At 43.2% G+C, this 20196-nt stretch overlaps 1 protein-coding gene across 1 annotated transcript in view; it reads left to right on the top strand.

The window, feature by feature from the left end:
- The first annotated feature begins 13497 nt into the window (after positions 1-13497).
- Positions 13498-20196, top strand: part of Ehf (ETS homologous factor) — a 37950-nt gene continuing 31251 nt past the window's right edge. The window contains exon 1 of the mRNA XM_028767057.1: positions 13498-13627. The gene's annotated coding sequence lies outside the window, so the exon portion shown is untranslated. The remainder of the gene's footprint in view (positions 13628-20196) is intronic.

Here is a 20196-nt window from a genome sequence, read left to right as displayed (position 1 = left end):
ATATACTTGTCTATGGGTCAGTTTGATGGAGGTCTTTTCTCAATTGAAGTTCTCTCTTCTCAGATGACCCTATCCTTGTTGACAAAACAAAACATCTACTAAGCAGAACAGTTCTACATCACCATGACTGACAATACAGCTGCCACCCTTTTTCTGGGATTAAGAACTAGGGACCTAGTTGGGAGCTGGTTCCCAGTCTCACTGGCTTTGTTTAAAAAAAAAAAATCTCAAAATGGACTAGAGAGGTGGTCCAGCAGTTAGAAGCACATTCTGCTCTTGCAGAGGTACTGAGTTTTTTCCCATTTCCCACATAAAGTAGCTTACATCCATCTGTAACTCTAGCTCAAGGGGACCAGATTCCTTCTTCTGGACTCACCTGTATTCACATATGTACCTTGGCATACATATCAACATATAATTTAAAATAAAATAAATATTTAAAGTTTTATAGGGCTGGAGAGATGGCTCAGAGTGCTTGAAGATCTTACAAAGGACCAGAATTTGGCTCCAGCACACATCAGGGTGCTCACAATGGCCATTAACTCTAGCTCCAGGGGATTTGACACCCTTTTCTGGACTCCATAAGCATCTGCACACACAAGCACATAATGCAATCATGCACATGCATTATTATATACAAATATTATTTAATTGTATAAACAATAACTCTAAATCTATCATCTGTCTATATCTATCATCTGTCTATATCTAGCTATCATATATCTATCTCCCAGAAACAATGTCAGGGGTAAAGTCTGCTCTACTCTAAGATAGATAGAGATCAATGGAAACTGTGTAGAACTCATGGCCAAGAGCTTCAGAAAGAGAAGGTAGGCAACTGGATCACTTGGCCAATGTCTCATTGTCATAAATGACCAATCTGGAATACAAGGAGATCTATCTTACTGTAGACCAAAATGCTATCTGGAGCATACGGGGTGTGACCTGCAGTTAGAGGTTGCTGCTGCAATGACTGGATACACGAGAACGAAAGTTTTCATTGTTTCTCAAAAAAATTGAGCCTTATTCAATGTGTCACTGGACAGTGGGACAAATTAGGACTTCCATTGCAGAAGTGGCAATGTAGATTTGTACATATTTGACAAGTCTACCACCCTCTAATCTCACATTCTCTTCACCCTTTGGGAGAATGCTGGGCAAGCAAGGGCCAGTGATATGGACTTAGGAGGTATGACTCTGGAGGAATCACATGGAGACCCTGCAGGGTGATTGAAAGCCTGAGTGACATGTTTGGTTTTGGTTATTTGTTTTTCAAACTTTACTTGGGTCCACAGTACCTGGTGGAATCTCTGGACCTCCTGGAAGTCTTTGAGGCTGTGATTTATGACCTTGTAAACCAGACAGCCCTTGGCCTTCTTCTTGTCGCAGCTCCAGCTTGTAATTATCTTGGCCACAAGTGGCTGCCTGGCTTTGTTCTGCAGTTAGATACTCCTTCCTCAGTCCCCCTGTGTTCCTGAGTCATTCTCAAGCTCCAATGTGCACATCCAGACGGTGAGTCACTTGCCATCACCTGGAAGGGCAGTGTGGGTCAGGGAAGAGGAGATGCTGCCTTGGGGAGGGTGCTCCTGAGGGCAGCCCCTTCCCTTCCACCAAAGCTCTTGAAAAGCAGAGGCTTGAGGACTGTGCAGCAAAGGATGGGAGCTGGTCTTGCCAATGTGGACAGCCTTTTTGAGAGCTTTGCCTACGAGAGAGAACACACCAATGACGGGCAAGGCTTTTGGGTTAGATGGTCTGTGTTCTAGACCTTGCTCTACCACATATAGCCTTGGCCCAATTTCCCACTTCTCTGAGTCTGGGTTTCCTTAGGTATAAAGTAAGAATAAAGGTAGCCACTATAGGAGGGGATAGCTTAGTCGGTAAGGTATTTGCCTTGGAAGTGTGTGAACCTGAGTCCAAATCCCTAGAAACCATTGTAAACATTTGGTTATGATGGCATATGTTTGTAATTTCAGTGCTGGGAAGTGGGAGTGGGGAAAGGGGAGAGGGAAGGAAGAGGAGAGAGGTGGAAAGGGGAAGAGAGTGAGAAGAAGGATAGAGGAGGGGGAAGGAGTGGAAGAGGGGGAAGGTGGAGGTGGAGGTGGGAGGGAAGAGGAGGGAGGTGGGAGAGGAGGAGGGGAGTGGAAGAGGGGGAGGTGGAGAAGGACTCTGGAAAGCTAATGGGCCAGCTCTACCTGCCTGTGGTGGTGATGTCTCAGGCCAGAAAGAAACACCGCCTCAAATAGTTCGGAGGTTCCTGGGGATGGACACCAGAGAATGTCCTCTGACTTCTACATATGTGTCATGTATATGTGTGTCTGTACATACACACACACACACACGTGCACACACACACAAATGTAACCACTGCATAAAGCATTAAAGGGATTTTGTCCATTTAAGTGGCACAAGAGATAATGATGACAACACTAATGATGGGAACAATTTATATTCATTTTAAAGATGATTAAACTGAGTCTCAAATTGTCCAAAGTGATATAATTAGTAAATAGTGGAGTCAGATACAAACCTAGTATGTTTCCAAGGTAAGAACCTTTCCCTCTGTAATTAGTCTGTGTGTTTGTTGTGGGCTGACAAACAAGCTGTCCATGTTACAGTGACAATATTCACCCAAGTGGGTTCTGGGTGTTCTCTTCACGATGAAGCTGGAAAATGATGTAGTAAGATTATGTAAATATTAACTCAGGGTTCTGGGAAAGCCGGCAGGGCTTCAGGGTAAGCCATCTCCCAGCAAGCAAAGGCTTGCCTGCTAATTCTCAGGCCTTATAAGACTGACTAGGTTGCCCAGTGTGGAGGCAAATGCCAGTTTGCTTCTGTTTGGAGGGAAGAGCAGCTGTCTGCTCCTACTGAAGCTAGGGGAGAGTCTCTTGTGCACGATTAGAAGGTGTTTAAGGAGAGAGGTCCTGAGTGAGGTCAGCCTCAGCTGGCTCCCATCTGGCCTTTCCAGCAGTGTGACCTTGGGAAAGTCACCTAATTTTTTTCTCAGTCTCAGAGTTCTCATTCTGAAAATGTGGGATTATGGGTACTTTCTAGAGCCTTTTGGAGGATTAGGTAATAAACTGCATGTTAATAAATCGGTATCCGGTGTGTACTAAGTACTCAATCAAAATAACACTGCTGGGTAAAGTGGGGGTTTGTGCCAGCATGCTGCAAGCATGACTCTTCTTTCCTGCTACATGCTGGCCACCCAAAGAGATGGCTGCTCAGCCAGTATTAACCAGCAACTGGGTTCTTTGGCTTGGCAGCAGTTCCCACATGGCTCTCAGTGTATCACCCGCAGGTGTCAATCAGTGTAGGCATTCAGGGTGCATGAGCCCCCTAACATGCTTCCTCTCTGTTCCCCAGGGTTGGGAGTGAGGAGTGTTATCAAGTCCACGTTCAGATGAGGAAACAGAGGCTCAGAGATGGCCTCTAGTCTAAGGATGCATGACTCTGTAAGATGACCAGGCTAGAAAATGTCAGTGTGCTGTGCACCCAGGTTGGCCAACTTAGCTAGTTTGACTGGGTTTGTGGGGTTTGATGGGACATTCAGTGATAAAATGGGGCAGCAGCTAGAATGAGTTGGCAGGGGTTCTGGAGGAGGGTTGGGGGGTGAGCAAGAAAAGAGGAGTATGGAGTGAAGGCTGAAGTTCAACCTTGCATTTTTTTTCAATGATTCTGGCCTCCCCTGAGGTTCTGAGGTTCTCAGTGACTCCCCCTCTCCTGTAGTCACCACATGGCCACAGGGTACTTCTATGGGCTAAGCTCCCCATGGGAATTGGAGCTATCTCCTGGAAGAGCCTTAGTCTGCAGTTTGAAGAGAGATCTTGATGTGCTAAAAGCAGCCGTAAGGGTGCTTGACCTCAAGCTTTGCCTCCTGTTTAAGAACTATAAGAACCCCAGAAAGTCACCAGACCCAACAGAGTCTATTATTATATACCAAAGGGACACTGTAGGGAATCTAGCAGATGTAAAGGGGAAACAGATTCTAAAAGATGAGCAACTCGGGAGGCAGAGTCAGGCAGATCTCTGTGAGTTCCATGCCAGCTTGGTCTATAAAGTGAACACTGGAACAGCCAGGGCTACACAGAGAGACCTTGTCTTGGGGGCTGGGATGGGGTGGTGGAGTCGAGGAAAACAGAGAAAGAAAAATATAAAGAAAGAGAGAGAGAGAGAGAAGGAAAGAAAGGAAGAAAGAAAAAAGAAAGAAGGGCAGAGGGAAGGATCTTTAGACAACATTAATGATTAATCTCAACCCTGGGGCCGGGGCCATCGGATTTGATTCAACAAGTAGGTCTGGCTGCCCTGCTACCTGAGTGGAGTAATGTTAGGCCTTTCTGAGACAGGATTACAAAGAAGACTTGGGCTGGATTTGCCAGGCTGGCAGGGAAAAGCAGTAATCCGAAGCAGCTTCTTGGGGCAGAATCAGAAACAGTTTACTCCATTACAGTCTGTATCTGCCACAGTAGATATTTTTTTTCCACCTACATGTGACTGCGGCACCACTCCCTAGTATACCCTAGGCAGGAGGCAGAAGGCCCAGAAACATTTGTTAAATGTGAAATATTACATGTTTCCAAGGACAAAGGGTCCTAGGAAATTCAAATTCTGAATGAAGGCAGTTGGGGGGGGGGCTGAATGGGAAGATGAGGAGGGACTGTTTTGCTCATCTTCATCCTGTCTGGCTCACAACAGGACAAAAGGGAACAGGGAGGTGCAGGGTGCTTATATAGAAGACACGTACCTGCTGTTGGGATGTACCCTCTGAAGTTGGAGGATTAAAGACTTCAACCCAGGAATTTAAGTGGAGACTTTGCTGTGCAGGTGTAAGTCTCTCCCTTGGTAGGACGCAGTACTGAGAATTTGTGATCTGCCATGGTACTAGCAGTGTGAGCGTGGAGTGCCCATCTTTAAACCAGTCCCCCTCCCACTCCCCCCGAATTTCAACCTTTTCTGTTTCTTTGCTACTATTTTAGCTGTTTCCATTCTTCCTGGGGTTACAGAACTTAAGAGTTTACTTTCACTCGACTCATTTTACTTATAAATTTTTTCACATCAAAATCACATAGCTTAAAAATGAAATCATCTTGCATGTCACCTGAGGTAAGTGTGTTTCTCTCTGAGGAATATGAGCCTGGGATAGAACTGGCAAGGATTTTGACAAAGAGAATGAACTGGGTGTTGTTTTGAGAAGGTCACAGATGCAAGGAAGTCCAGAATAGAGCATATGTGCTGTATGTGCCTGTGTTGTTCCAGGGAGGGGGGGAAGGGAGAGAAGCAGGGAGAGAGAGAGGAAGAAACTCAGGTAGAACTGTGACTAAGATGGTAAGACATTTACCAAGTTGACTTTGCAGTCATTGGGGTTGATTATAAGCCCCCAACACCCACCCCCTCTGGGCTGCCATCTTTTCTAGCAGTTTTGCCTTGTGTCCTGTGCATGGTGGAAGCCCTGAGCAAGAAGGAAAATACCGTGAGAGAATGGAGGGCATGACTCTCCTTGAGAGAGGCTGTAGACTCCATAGTGACCTGCAGAATCTCTGGCAGTTACACCTTCACTGGTATGATTTTTGTGGCTTTCTAGGTTCATCTTACTTGATTCTAAAAAGAATGCTACCCCCAGCCAAGGCTCAAGTTCACAGAGCTTTGTCCCTCCTCCTAGCAAGCAGCATATGTCCCAGCTTGGCCTTCAGTCTTTCAGTTAAGTTAACCTGCTGAGCTGAGAGAAAAAAATAGATTAGCAAAAGTGAGGTATTTGCCAGGGGCATCCCTCCCACACCGTGACCACACAACCTTGGATCTAAGATAGGATTCCCTGAGGATTTCTGCCCTGGTGGTTCTAGAAACTTCTGAAGAGCTATAGGCCAATGAGGCTGAGGGCCATAAAGAAGGCTTTGACATGTTTCTGGTGTTGATAGGGAAAGTCCATCAACATGAGCTTTCAGTGTTGGTGGAAAGGAGTCCATAGTGGGTGGGGCTTACCTGTCTGTAGTCTCTTCTTGTTGGAGTGGCTCCTTCCTCTTTACTTCTTACAGCATTCTTTTTCGTCTTATTAATTTTAAACCATGTGTGCAGCCATGTAAATGTGCATGTGGGGGTTAGAAGTCAATTTCAAGTGTCTTCTATGATTTCCCACCTTACCATTCTGACAGAATCTCTCACTGAACCTGCACATCAACAATTAGTTAGATTGACTGGGCAGTGACCTTCATGGATCTTCCTGTCTCTTCATCCCCAGGGATAGTGTTATAGGCACATAGCACCATGTCTGATTCTTTTTTTTTTTTTTTAAATGCAGACAATTGAATTTATTAAAATCTAAAAACTGTTTAGTTAAAGTCATCATCTCCAAGGAAAAATAGCACAACAAAGAACATGTTTGTAAAACACAGACCTGACAGAGGATTTGTATATAGTTCCTTTTAAATTAAAAAATTATATATTTAACTGTTATCAAACTCATTCAATTGCTTTCCTTCCAATTCCTTCCATTACCCCCACCACTTCCTCCCAACCTGATGTGCTCATTGTTTCAAACCCACTGAGTATAAGAAGCATGATCATCCCTGATTCCTTCTAAGTTCTTGATTCTGATTTATGTCCACGTGCAACTAACTGGATAATATTAGTCCTACTAATTAAATGGAACTTGCCAATATGAATATTTGTTAAAAGCTGCATATTATACATTGAAGCATGAGAAAGGACTTTATGATCTCATTCATCAGGTGTCTAGAATCTTGATTGTCTTCAGATATATGGTAAAGATGTTACACAAATTTCTGTATCTGTCTTCTCTGTCCTCAATGGGAGAAGAAGCTCCTAGTCTCACAGACACGTCAAGTATCGGGGTAGGGGGATACTCAAAGGGTCCCACCAGCTCAGAGTAAAAGCGGAGATGGCATGGGGGAAGGATTATGGGAGGCAGTGGCCTGGAGGAGGGCAGTAAGCTGGATATAAAGTGAATAAATAAAAAAATAGAGTATAGTAAAAAAAAAAAAAGAAAGCAAAACAAAGACTGAATGAACAAATATGTTTTAGCAGAAAAGTCAGGGTTATAATAGAAAGACATAGACATCAAATTTGTTTTAGTTACTAAACTCAAGTAGAATGGTCTTAATTATCAGGACCTTGAAAGAAATGCAACCATGTCTGATTCTTAAGTGGGGCTCTGGACCAAGTGCTCATGCTTGTGAGCAGACATGTTACTGAGTGAGCCATCTCCCCTGCCCATCTTAGGCCATTCTTTTCAGAATACCAGAGCTCAAGGCCTTCTTAATTTCCACTGTAAGGGGTTTTGTGCAGACCATGGCTGGTCCCTCTTGTTGGGGTTGTGCTCCCAGTAGAAGTTTTCACATGCACTGACTATGCAGATTTGTTTCTGTTTATAGCCAAGTTCCTTATTTCAGTTTTACTGTACATCCACCTACACACACACACACACACACACACACACACATATATATTCATATATGTACACACACACATATACTCATATATGTGTACATACACACACACATATATGCATATATATATGGTTTTTTCAGAATTTCAGAGCTACTAGCCTCCAAATCATGACTTATATCAAACCTCCCTGGGTCAATATCATGAAAGAAGTTAGCTGTCAAAGTAAGACTGTTTGGCATATAGTCTGTGTAGAGTGGGAGACTGACTAATTTTAAACCCTGAACTAACATGTGATTACTAATAGGGTGGGGAGAGAAGAGAGAGAAAAAAATCAAAGACATGTTCCAACATCAGCAGGGAGATTTCATCTGGATTTCCCCCAAATATGAAATTATTCAGAAATAATTCCAGAGGCTTCTTTCCTGCCTCCTCCAAACATGCAGGTGCAAATGTTTTGAATAGCCTGAATGGATAACTTATTTATACAAATGAGTATTTTGCATAGTCCCTGTAGATGTGCCTGTCTACTTTCCAACATCACTTCTAGGAGTTTTTCGATGCATTTGGTCCAAGGACACGGACAGTGCTAGTTTTATCTGGAAGAGGATTTTAGGAATAGCTGTCTGGGTGGTCACTCTGAGACTCCCTAACCTGCTTGTGAGGAGTGATGGCCACTGGATGGTGACCTTCTCTCCCAACTCGGTTTCCTTGCTGTTCTCGGTCCTTGCTGCTATCACTGTCACGGCCCTCTCTGCTCTGTTCCTCAATTTTGTTTCCAGATGTCAGAAACTTCTCACGTGGCATTCAGCCAATCCAGTGCCACCAAGCCTGATGAGCAGCAGGGTGACCTTTATGTCAAAAGACCCTCATGACTTCCCTGACAACACAAAATCCCTACTTTTGCAGTGGGTTTTCCCCTCAATTTTTATTCTGAACACTCAGCTTTTCCAGTATTTGATATTGAACCACAGGGGCTGAAGACTGGCCCCTAAGATCCAGGTCTGTCACCACAGTTTAGATTCTTCCATGTTAGTTTTAGTTTGCTTTTCTATTCACTCACTTGCTTTTACTTGTTTGAGACAAGGTCTCTTGTAGCCCTGGCTGGGCTGGAGTTCAGCCATATGCTGTAGTCATCCTTTCATTAATTTTATATTTATGGTTCCGTGATAGTGGGAAGGACAATCTTAAGCAAAACATAACCTATAAAAAACAACTGATAATTGTACAACAGGATAACAGGAGTTAAAAATAAGGTATTGTGTGTTTGAAAACTGCTGAGAACAGATTACAACTGTTATCACTGTCCAAAAATGCTAAGTTGTTATGGTAATGCATATATTAATTATTTTGATGCATTCATTCCACAAGGCATACCCATATCAAAGCATCATGTAGTATATCTTAGATATATTCAATTTTAATTTGTCTGTTATAAAGAGTCGCACAGGAAGTGGGAAAGACTGTTTTAATTATGAAAAGCTTTTTCTTATTCAGAAAAGAAAATTCTGGTTACAGAAAATTTGTCTGGCAGAGGCCAACTTTTGCTTGGTCTTTTGGCCTTTTCTGAGACTGAGAATTGAACCTGAGAGTCTGGGAGTAGTTTGATTCAAGAACCAGAGTTCTTGTCCCGACTATGGACTTGGGACAGTGTGTTGAAGCTGGTCACAAGAGAAGATAAAGCCAGAGAGGAAGTAGCAAGATAATACGCTGTAGAAGAAGTGAGGCAGGGGCACGCTGTGCTGGGCAGAAATGGAGGGTTTCTGAGTAGGACTTTAGGGTAATTCTGTTTTGTCTTTGTTGCTTAAGTAGGGCTGGAGACATGTTCAAATGATGGAGAATGTCTGTCTGTCTGTCTGACTGTCTGTCTGTCTGTCTCCATCTTTTTGCCACACTGAGCTCTTTTCAGTTGCTCTCTACTCCACAGTGAGGCTGTCTCTTACCACAGCAGTTTGGAGAGTTTGCTCGGCAGCTTGTGGGTGCACAGATGTGATGTGATAGCAATAGCCACAGAGTCTTCTGTGCAAATATGAGGATAATGGTCAGCCTATGACCTCCCAGTGAAACAGAATGCCACTTTCTGGGCCTGTGAGATCTTCCCAGAGTCCAGAAAGATAATTGGAATTTAATCATTAATATTCAGAGTTTAAGGAGGTGAGAAGCCTCTTAACCATCTGACCTGTAGGGAAGATAAAGCCGGTTTCTATTCAGAGTATTTGTGTTTCTAGAGACTTTACATACATATGTATGAAGCCTAGTTCCTTATTTGGCTATAACCAGGCTAATAAATGACTGACTTTCTGTCCCCTGTGAGTTTTACAGGACAAGAGAGAGACAAAGAGACAGACAGACACAGACACACACACACACACACACACACACACACACAAAGGAAGGAGAGAGAGAGAGAGAGAGAGAGAGAGAGAGAGAGAGAGAGAGAGAGAGAGAGAGAGAGAGGGAGAGAGAATTTCTTGTTCCTGTTCAACTTGTGCTAAACTTTTGTTTGTCTCTTATTACATACTTGTCCCATTCTGCACTTGGGTAGATCCATATCATCAGGAGAGAATGAGAGGCAGAAATACACACAAACACACATTTGCTTTCAAAGATGAATATAGGCCTCTAGTTTGGGACTGAAGTGTAAAGCAAGTGAGCATCTGCCTTTGTGTAGAACAAGGATATCACTGTCATTGCCTTGTAATGACATCGTGGCTTTGTCTGAACCTTGAACCCCCTAAGGCTTGCTGATCTCAGAGAGACTCTTTGTTTCAGCCTTGGTTTAGCACTTAGGTCCCTTTGCTTCTTTACTTTCATGATCTTTTAGTAGACCAACCAACTAACTCAGGAACTCCAGGGAACTACAAATAGTCCTGTCTGCTCTACCTGCTGTATATGTGTGTGTGTGTGTATGTTTATGTATATATGTGTGTATGTATGTGTGTGTGTTAATGCATGTGTATATACACTTGAGTGCATGTGCACTTAGAGGCCAGAGGTTGACATTTTCTTCAGTCATTCTCCACCTTAGGTTTTGAGACAGAACTCTCACTGATTCAGCAGGACTAGCTGACCAGCAAGCCGCAGGGAACCACTTGTCATCCCTAGTGCTAGGATTGCAGGTGCATGCTGCCATGCCTGGCATTTTACCTGGGTGCAGCGAATCCATGTTCTCATGTTTGTACAGTAGACACTTCACTGAGACATCTCTCAGGACTTGATTCAGAGGCTCCCCATCTTTGTACAAGTCTGATGCTTGGCAGAGCCTTGACCTATGGGAAAGATGAGGCAGGCTTCTATTTAGAGTATTTGTGTTTCTGGAGATTTTAGTATAGTTCCTGGTTCTATTTCCTTCTTATCTGTCTCCCAGAGAATCTTAGAAACATAGAATGAATGATGGAAATCTGTGATGTTAACGACATTCTGCCCTTAACACAGACACCTGCTCTGTATCTGTGTTAAGTATCTGCTCTGTTTGATGTTTCAATAGTTAGTATTAAAAATTTTTATTCAGATTTGCTCTATCTACCTACCTATCTGCCTACCTACTTACCTACTTACCTACCTACCTACCTACCTACCTACCAGCACTGTCTTGTTGAAGTTTACTATCAGATAAATGACTTTATTTGAAGGAGTTTCTCCATGAATGAATGCCTAAGAATCAATATTCTCCTTCTCTCTCTCTCCCTCTCTCTCTCCCTCTCTCCCTCTCTCTCTGTCTCTCTGTCTCTCTGTCTCTCTGTCTCTCTGTCTCTCTCTCTTTCCTGACTGCGGGCAGGTACTGTTTTAGCTACTGTTTTTCTTCTAGAAGGATAAGTTTAGTCCAAAGTAAAGAAAACAATCAATACTTAATATGGATTCACTAATTATCAGACACTTTGTTAGGAAATATATATTAATATATGTATATACATATGTATACATATATATTAGTATGTGTATTAATATATGTACCTGTGGAGATATGTACATATACATGCCCACAGTGGCTCTGGCTTTAAAGTGACATCCCACCTCCACCAATGCTCCAGATTGTCCCTTCTCAGGAGTGTCCGTCTAGCTTAGTAGAATATAAGTGTAAAAGGAATGGAAGCAGAAATCAACTGCCTCATCTTGATATTAAAAGGCCTATAACTAAGAGTGGCTGGGCCTGGGCTAGGGAGCCACAAATTTTAGGTATTTTTATTTGATGTTTGTACCTCAGGGCTATATACCCTTTACCCCTTACTAGTCTCTGCTGTTTCAGGTGAAGGTCCGGCAAATGTGTGGAGAAGCTAAGATTGCTTCCCTAGAGCCCTCCTCCTCTCCTCCTCTCCCCCTGGAACGCCCGATGGTGGGTGGAGTTAGAGCAGCCTGATTCATCTCTCCAGCAAAACTCCAGCTGGCTGCTCCCTGGGGCCTCTCTCTCAGATCTGGAGCTGATAAACTAATTGGGGCTAATATGATAATGGGCAGTGATGACATTTACTGCTTTTATAAGGCCCAGGGCATACATTGGCATGTTAACAGAGCCTTTGGCAGCTAGATAAAGTTGAACTGGAGGGGAGGTGGGTTTATTTGCTGGAGGTTAGAGAAGCAGAGAAGCTTTACAGAGCCACCCTAAACTCTACCACATTAAGGACTCCAATACCTCATTTAAAGACCTACTTTCTTCCAAGACCCCTCCAAACTCATCCCTGCCTCACCACTATATTTTGCATTTGAAACGTCTCTGAATTCATGGTACTTAAACCAAGCAACAAGTACGAGAAAGTATTGCAGCTGGCTGGCTCCTGTCCCAGTTAGCAGCACAACAACCATTTGAGTTCTGTTCCTTTCATGAACTTTTGCATATATATATAAACACACACACACATATATATAGCATATATACATATATATGTATATATACAGTGCATATATATGTATACACACACACACACACACACACACACATATATATATATATATATATATATATATATATATATATATATATATATAATTATTTTTTTTCACAGAAGGAATTTGATCACAAAATCTTCTCTTTGCCAAACTCCTCCTGCCTTCCAACAAAGGGAGAGGAGGCTTTCTGAGTTCAACATACTTGCCTGGGATTCTTTGCTCATAGAAGACTGGTGTTCAGAAAGACTCAAAAGGGAGAGTTAATGTTTAGGGGATTGTATTTTTCCTGGCCAGGGTAGTTGCTCACCTGTGCAGGTGGAGAAACATGTGGGACCCAGTGAAGCAAGAATAGGAAACTCCCTGTGCTCCCTTAGCTCAGGGGGTGGGGATCCGTGAAATCGTAGATTCCTCCTCAGCAGTCCATATCTTGCTCAGACTGTTGGCATTTTGGTTTTCTTTTTTCTGGATCTTACCGGGCGGGTTGATAAACAGTAAGATGCATCGTCTAAGAGTCAAGGGGAAGGGAAGATAAACTGGTCAACCAGCCCTTGTTGCTGAGGAGGATTGTTGCCCGAAGACATTTCATAGTGGCCCCTCCCTTCCAGGACCATCCCCTCCTCCAAGGTGCTTACCTGGGGCTTGGGGAAAGCCTCTGAAATGGTCAAGAGTCACTACAAAGAGTCAGTCATGATGCCCAGAGACAGAATGGGCTAGAAGCTCCTTCCACGCCGGGTACCTGCACAGCCAGGGCAAAGATCTTGATGACATAGCAGAGGATTAAATACAGGTTAGAAAATGAGGCGGATGTTTAAGAGTACCTCCAGCCCTCTTCCTTCATTTGCTTGACAGGGACTTGGCTTTTTTATTTTCCCCCCCCCCCCCCAGCATCTTTGGGGAGTGAGATACTTTTCACCTGAAACTGTCTTTAAGCTGAAAAGCACAGTCCCCACCAAATCAATTCCTCATCCATTAACAGGTTGTCTCTGTTCTTGAGACACAGGCATAACCTGGTTAGACCTGTTTTGTTTGAACACTAACGTGTGAGTTGGCCAAATGCAAATGAGCCAATGTTTGTAATCCTTTATTTTATTTTTTTAAAGGACCCAGCAGCCAATCAGAGGAGGGGGAAGTGACTTAGGGAATTCCCGGTTGGTGGCTTATTGCTTAACATCCTACAAAATGATTTTAAATTATTGTCATATGCATTTATCTTCACTCTGATGAGAGCTCAGACGTGATAAGGCCGTGGCTCGCCATCCCGGTAGGAGCTGGTGTGATAGCTTCCTGCCTTCTTCTCATCGCCAGAGCCATAGGACTTCCCACCCAGAATCTTTAGGTAAATGAGGTAAGTCCTCGCATTTAAACTTCTTTTGAACCTGGAATTCAAACACCTGTGTGGAAAGACAAGCTTGTCTTGAAGCAGACAGGTGAGAATAAACCAGAGCCTCCGGGAGGCAGCTGGCAGGAAGTAGAGCTTGTGTTACCTGGGCTCACCCACTGGGTCTTGTTAGAGTTTATTTGGGTGAGAGCCGCTGGGTTACTCGGTGTGAGCCTTGTCTGTGAATTCCCTACAGTGTCTGGACTTCCAATCAGCAAGAGTCTAAAAGTCCCCCATTTCTCTCTGCCCATGTGGTATGACAAAGCTGTGTCCCTGGGTTAGATTTATCTGGAATAAAACTCAAATGGAGACAGGTGATTCTGATGTCGCTCAGTGACTAACTGGCTGGCTAGGGACTGTTCGGGCTCAGAGTGTATGGTCTCACAGTCTAGAGGTATGTTTGCCGATATTTCTTCAGACTCAGGAGCTACAGGGAAAAGCCAATTCACCTTCAGTGTATTCCAGTTTGAGGAGATAGGTGTAGGTAGGTAAAATATATTCACAAAGGTGGCAGGAATCAGGTGGCCAAGGTTAGGCAGATAGTACCCTTAAAAATGATCTGACGCAGAAAGAAAACGCATCTTGGGTAGATGATTGTACCGTATCACAAGAGGACAGACCAACCCTTTGTTTTTCCACAATGGAATACTATGACCAGACAGGCAGACATGACTCACCAGCAACAAATGCCTCCAATGTAGGGACTCTTTTGATTTTGTTTGTACACCATGAACAAGTGTTGGTCCCAGTGTGGATCAGGCTGAGCACAGTCAGGAATGAATCTTGTTGGTTCATGAGAGCAATGAAGTGATAATGTCACGTATACTTTCTTGTCTTCCTTGGGACTCTCTGAAAACTGCTGTACATAATACATGTTTTAGATGAAGTGTAAGATTCTCTGAGTCTGAGTCCTCAGGTGTCTCCATTCTTTTTCCACATTGATCTCAGGGAGAATGGGGAGTTTGGAGTCTGAGATTTCTGACAGAAACACCAATTGGTTCTGTGGGCATTGATGTGAGGCTGTATCAAGACAATATCTTTCAATGAACAAGGAGAAGTTCGGGATCATGAATGGCTGGGTGCTACTTTCTCCAACATCCAGGGAAGAGTCAATTTCTACAGAAGAGATAAAGATATTTTTTTTCTCTTTACAGAAGAGATAAAGAGAATTTCACAGTTAAGAATGCTATTAGAATATGAAGCCATGTGGGACCAGTTTTTGGCATTGCTGGCCAGTGGCATTTACAAACTGTGATGGGAGAGACCAGTTATTTGGAAGTTTGAAACCACATTTAAACACTATCAAATGAGTACCACCTCCCATGTTTCTATTTCATTGGGCAGAGAAGTTAAGAGAGTGATCTTGAGGAAGCTGTGTTGGAAGTTCTATGACCACTCGTGACACCCTTATTCAGGACTTCTTCCCATAGTCGTGGGTATGGAAATGTGTTTGACCCAGGCCTCATTTATGCAAAAGGTCCCAGAGTCAATAACATTTGTTGTCGTTGTTGTGTGTACTAAAAATTATATTACCTATGTCCACACAAACTTTCTGATGTTTTCTTTATTATATTGTTATACTGCGATTTCTCATGCAAGTGTCTTGGGCCTTTCTAGACCTCTGACAAGCTCCACTCACATTCATGATTCTGCATTTGTGGGTACCCTGAGCGTCCCCCATTCATTGGCTGGTGTTACCTCAATCCTCTTTCAATACCTTCGAAGGCCTGAGGAAAAAACAGAACTGAGACTTCAGTTATGTTCTCGCTGGTATTCTCTTAGCTAGTTGGTATTAATAGCAGGTCAGAAGGTGAGCGCTTTTGGGTCGTGTTCTGCTCTAAGGAAGTGGGATTTTGCTTTCTGGACTCTTACAAGGTTTTATTTCCTTTTGATATCCTCCGCATTTTGGAGATTTGAGAACTAGGCTGTGTTCATTGGGCTTTCTTGCATTTTTAGCACGTAAGAATGTTGTTTCATATTGTATTGTCACACGCAGTTGTGGAGGCTTACAGGAGATCTCAGTCTCTTCTCCATTTGGACGGAGGCATCCCTAGGCCTTTAAAAACAGATATGGCCTTTGAAGACTTCTGGGAGGTGAGGTGGGGTGGTTACTGCAACATCAAAACTGAGCCCAACAACACATGGCTCTCCCATGTGAAGGAACCTGGATTTCAGTGCCACCGTTTTGCTGGTGTTTTAAGCCATTTCTCCAGTTCAGCTGGCTCTCCTATTCACGGAACTGAAGCAACAGACTTTTCTGTTGTGGGTGGGGCCCCGGTTGGGAAGCATTGGGTTGGTGTTTCAAGACCATACACTCTGACCCTGCTTCTGTTACTATTTAACTGAGCTCTGAGCAGTGGCTTTCAGCTTGGGTAAGACAAATTTGTAGTGGGGTCTTCCTCAGAGTAGTGAAGTAGGAGGCTGCCACACTGCTCAACTTTCCTTAAACTGGTTCCCTACAGCTGATGGGAGAGGGTGGATACTTCATTTTATTTGGCATTTTTATACTGAACTGTTTATAAAATAATTTTAAGTGATATGATTTGTTCAAAGGAGCAGTTTTGCTCTTATTAAAATTTGTGAGTTTTTCTTTAAATGCTGGTCAGAATTTTAAAGGGACAGGTACTAAGATGTGCAGGAAATCAGTGTGTCATGGGGAGAATGGCTGTTCATAATAGCTTATCTTAGGATGGGACATATTTTCTAACTTAATGGCATCATGGTGAAGAAGGCAAGATGGTCTGTCTGTACTAGACAATTCTATCAGTCCTTTAAAATCGGTTGATGAAAACTTTATTACCTTTCAGACAGGAACAAAGATTATTTCTTAGGGACCTTCCCTGAGGAAGGTCTGTCTTTGGAGTGACCAGAGTATATGGTACAGGGAAGGTGTTTGGTGGGACAGTGCTCACCATGGCAGTGAGGAGACCTGACAAGGCTGTGTAGCCCAGACCAAAACACTGCACCTCTCTGGGTTTTAGTTTCCTCTTTTGTACATCCTGATTATTTTAAAGATATGTTTGAACTTACAGATTCTGCCACCTATGGTGGCCAAAGTTAGAGGTACCAACTATGTTGAGGATTGGGAGGATTACTGTTCATGAGATCAGAGACAGAGGTGGCAGATGCCCGGAGACAGGAAGATTACTGGAGGCTCTTAAAGGTCTCCTTTAGGGTCTTCAGAACTTTGATTGAGACTGGTGAGGTATGAGGCTGGCATCTGGCACCTTCACAGGGACCTAGAGTTGGTGGGATACCAGAACTGGGTGACTTGTGATCAACAGGGAGCAGGTGATTCCTGATTAGCATTTGAAGAGTCAACCACGGCTACCACAGGATCAGCCCAAGGTGAGCCTTCCACACACCCGCATCCACTCAGCCTGAACTACATTGGTTTGTCCATGGGCGACTGAGCAGATGAGAAAGATATGGACCCTGTGAAAGATATGGACCCTGTCTTAGAGGAAGACTCGATGGTAATCATGTGGGCGACAGGGCTGGTTGGGCCAACCTGCAGCCTGTGCTGTTCCCAGATGGCTCAGCTCTAGATCTGCAGCAGACAGAGCTTATAACCGGGTCAAGCATAGTGTCCCACTTAAAGAGGCTCCCAGAGTATTAATTGACTTGGTTTTAAAAGAGACATCCAGTTAAATGCTCCCTTGAAAATGATTTCACTAGCACCTAACCACAGTCTGTCTATGGCTTGCATTCCGGGGCTAGGCTCCTTATCACCTGGTCACTGTCTCACTTGTCTCCCCTCTCCTGACCTCTCTCATTTACTTCTTAGCTTTATAGTCTGCTGGTGAGGGGTTTTGACTATTTGTTTGATGTGTATAGGTGCACTCAAAACGTGATTTCTGATGAAACAAGCCTAAAATAAAAAGGGCCAAACAGATAATTGTGTTCCCGTAAAAAGGGACCAACCGTCCCATTAATCCCACTGTTTTACTATGAAGACTCCTCTCAGATAACCTTGTCTAGATGCACGCTTTCTTTGATGTAGCAGTGGTGAAGTTGAAGCGGCTTATCTGCTGCGTCTTGCTCTCCTTGTATCACAGACTCATGATAAGCAGACTCTGGGCGAGGATTTTAAGCCAGGTATGAATCTGAGAGACTTTAGTTATTATTAATCCTTCCCCCACCTGATACCAGCGTAACCCTAATGAGCCTCTCAGAATAAGAGATTTTTCTTGTGTCTGACAACAGAGTGCTGAAGATGGCCATTGTGCAGTTTGCCCTGGGATCTCTCTTAGGAGCCTTTTGTAAGCTTTCCCTCAGTAGGGCTGGTGTTACAGTCTGGAGGAAGAGATGAGTGGATTTTGAAGGGGGAGAGCTAATATCTCTTTTGTCTTCCAGGTGACTGCTGACCAGGCTTGTTTTGGCTTTTTGTGGACTGTAGATTTAGCTTGAAATTTAGCCTATGCCTAACTTTGGTTTTTTTAAAAAATATTTATTTATTTATTTTATGTATATAAGTACACTGTCAGTGTCTTCAGACACACTAGAAGAGGGCATCAGATCCCATTACAGATGGTTGTGAGCCACCATGTGGTTGCTCAGAATTGAACTCAGGACCTCTGGAAGAGCAGTCAGTGCTCTTAATTTAACCACAGAGCTATTTCTTCAGCTCTAACTTTGTTCCTTTTAAAAAATTAAAGAGCAGCTAGTTGCAATTCCGCCATCTCCCCTTTACTGGCCAGAGGCTTGTGGAACTTTGTGAATAAAGACTGTTTGTGTCTGAAGGGGTGGGCAGCATTGGGTTCTCATAGTGGGGGCAGGGGTTTGCTGGAAAGTGATAAGATGAACCCTGGATGTAGAGTCAGAATACCTGACTTTAAATTGGACACTACCACTGGGTGGTTGAATGCCTTTGGGTGAATTCTGTAATTGATATCATCCAAAACTCTTCATCTGGAAAATGGGGTAATAACATCTACTGTATAGGGCTAGTAAGGATTAAATTAAGCAAAGAATGTGAAAACAGCCAGACAATGCTCATGAATAATTTGTAGTAATAATTTGTAGGCTGGGGCCTACATAAAAGTATTCGATCTGGGTATTGGAACAGAAGGAGTGTTAAATTCCAGTTATGTTTTTGTGTTTTCTTTTCCTGTAATGATTCTAAACTCTGACCTTGGGGAAGAAAAACTAGATATTTACTTTTTACTGGAGATAGTGGGTATCAGGAAACGGGGCAGTCCACATTATAGGAGATCTTCAAATTGAGCCTTATGTTGAGCTGGCTTCAAGTCACAACACACACAGGACAGGCTTTGGCATTTCTCTCCTATGCCTGGATACCTCACGTGTACAAGGCTCTGGAAGAAATGTCTTTCTTCTGGTCTGTTCACTAGATAACTCAGCTGTGTGAAATGGTGCTCACTCCTACAGTTCTTGAGAGTTTCCCTAGATATCTACTGAGCACTGCTGTAGAAAACATTAACCTTGGGCATCTGGAGACTTTGGCGAGTGTTTGTGTGTTGCTACTTATTTTGCTAAGATCTTGTAGTCTGCTTCTCAGTGAATTGTTGAGATGTTGTAGACAGGTGAAAATTCTTCTAAAGAACAAGTTGAACAAATAATCCTTGCTGTTAGCAAAACACCCAGAGTTCTAACCTTGTGTCCAAAGGAAAGAATTCAGGCGACCTAGGAAAAATTGACATTATTTTCAATTATAATTTCAATTATAATTTTCAATTATAATTTAACATATCCTCTTAATATGAATATAGGCAAAGCTCTCCATTAGTATTAGCTAGAACCGTGATTATTTCCAAGAAAAATCAGTAATATTATTATATCACATTGTACTTGCTACAGAAGTACCGAATCAACATTTTCCTTCACAGAGGTAACTAGATGTGAAACAGATGTTCTAATTCAGTGTGTTAATGAAGCACACATTATAATATCACACATTTAGTATAATTGGGAGTGTGGCTCACAAGCCTTGAGAGAGTGCACAAAGGATCCACGGAGAAGGAATGGGGGTGAGGACCTAGGCTATAGCTGAGTAGGCCAACTGTCCATATCCTTCACCACACCAGGGGAATGTGTTCTTCCTGCTTGTAGATGACCTTGGCGTTGTGGATATATTTGTGTGTAAGGCATAGAGAGGAGAGTGATGATGACACTAATATTAATAAATGCTGTTTGCCGAGTGTCTACCATAGGACAGGGTTTCACGTGTGTTCAATGTTATATTTGTTTTATCCTCTAAATGTTCTGAGAAGCCAAGATCATGGGGCATCCAGAGACAGAAAAGAACGTCCCTCCCTCAGTGGTGTTAGAGTCTTGATGAGGTAAAGGAAAATGTTAGAGTTGTTGTCTTGGAGGCAGCCAGTATCAGAGGTGACTTATATGGTTATGTAGGTATGGCCTGTGTTACATAGAGTCTGTGCTTAGGAAGACTATTAGGTTTAATGCCCTGTTGCTATGCTTTTGACCTGCATATTCATATATTCATATTCTCTCTCTCTCTCTCTCTCTCTCTCTCTCTCTCTCTCTCTCTCTCTCCCTCTCCCTCTCCCTCTCCC

Source organism: Grammomys surdaster, unplaced genomic scaffold (genome assembly GCF_004785775.1).
Source record: "Grammomys surdaster isolate TR1022 unplaced genomic scaffold, NIH_TR_1.0 170, whole genome shotgun sequence".
Classification (NCBI taxonomy): domain Eukaryota; kingdom Metazoa; phylum Chordata; class Mammalia; order Rodentia; family Muridae; genus Grammomys; species Grammomys surdaster.
This window is presented reverse-complemented; position numbering and strand designations above follow the sequence as displayed.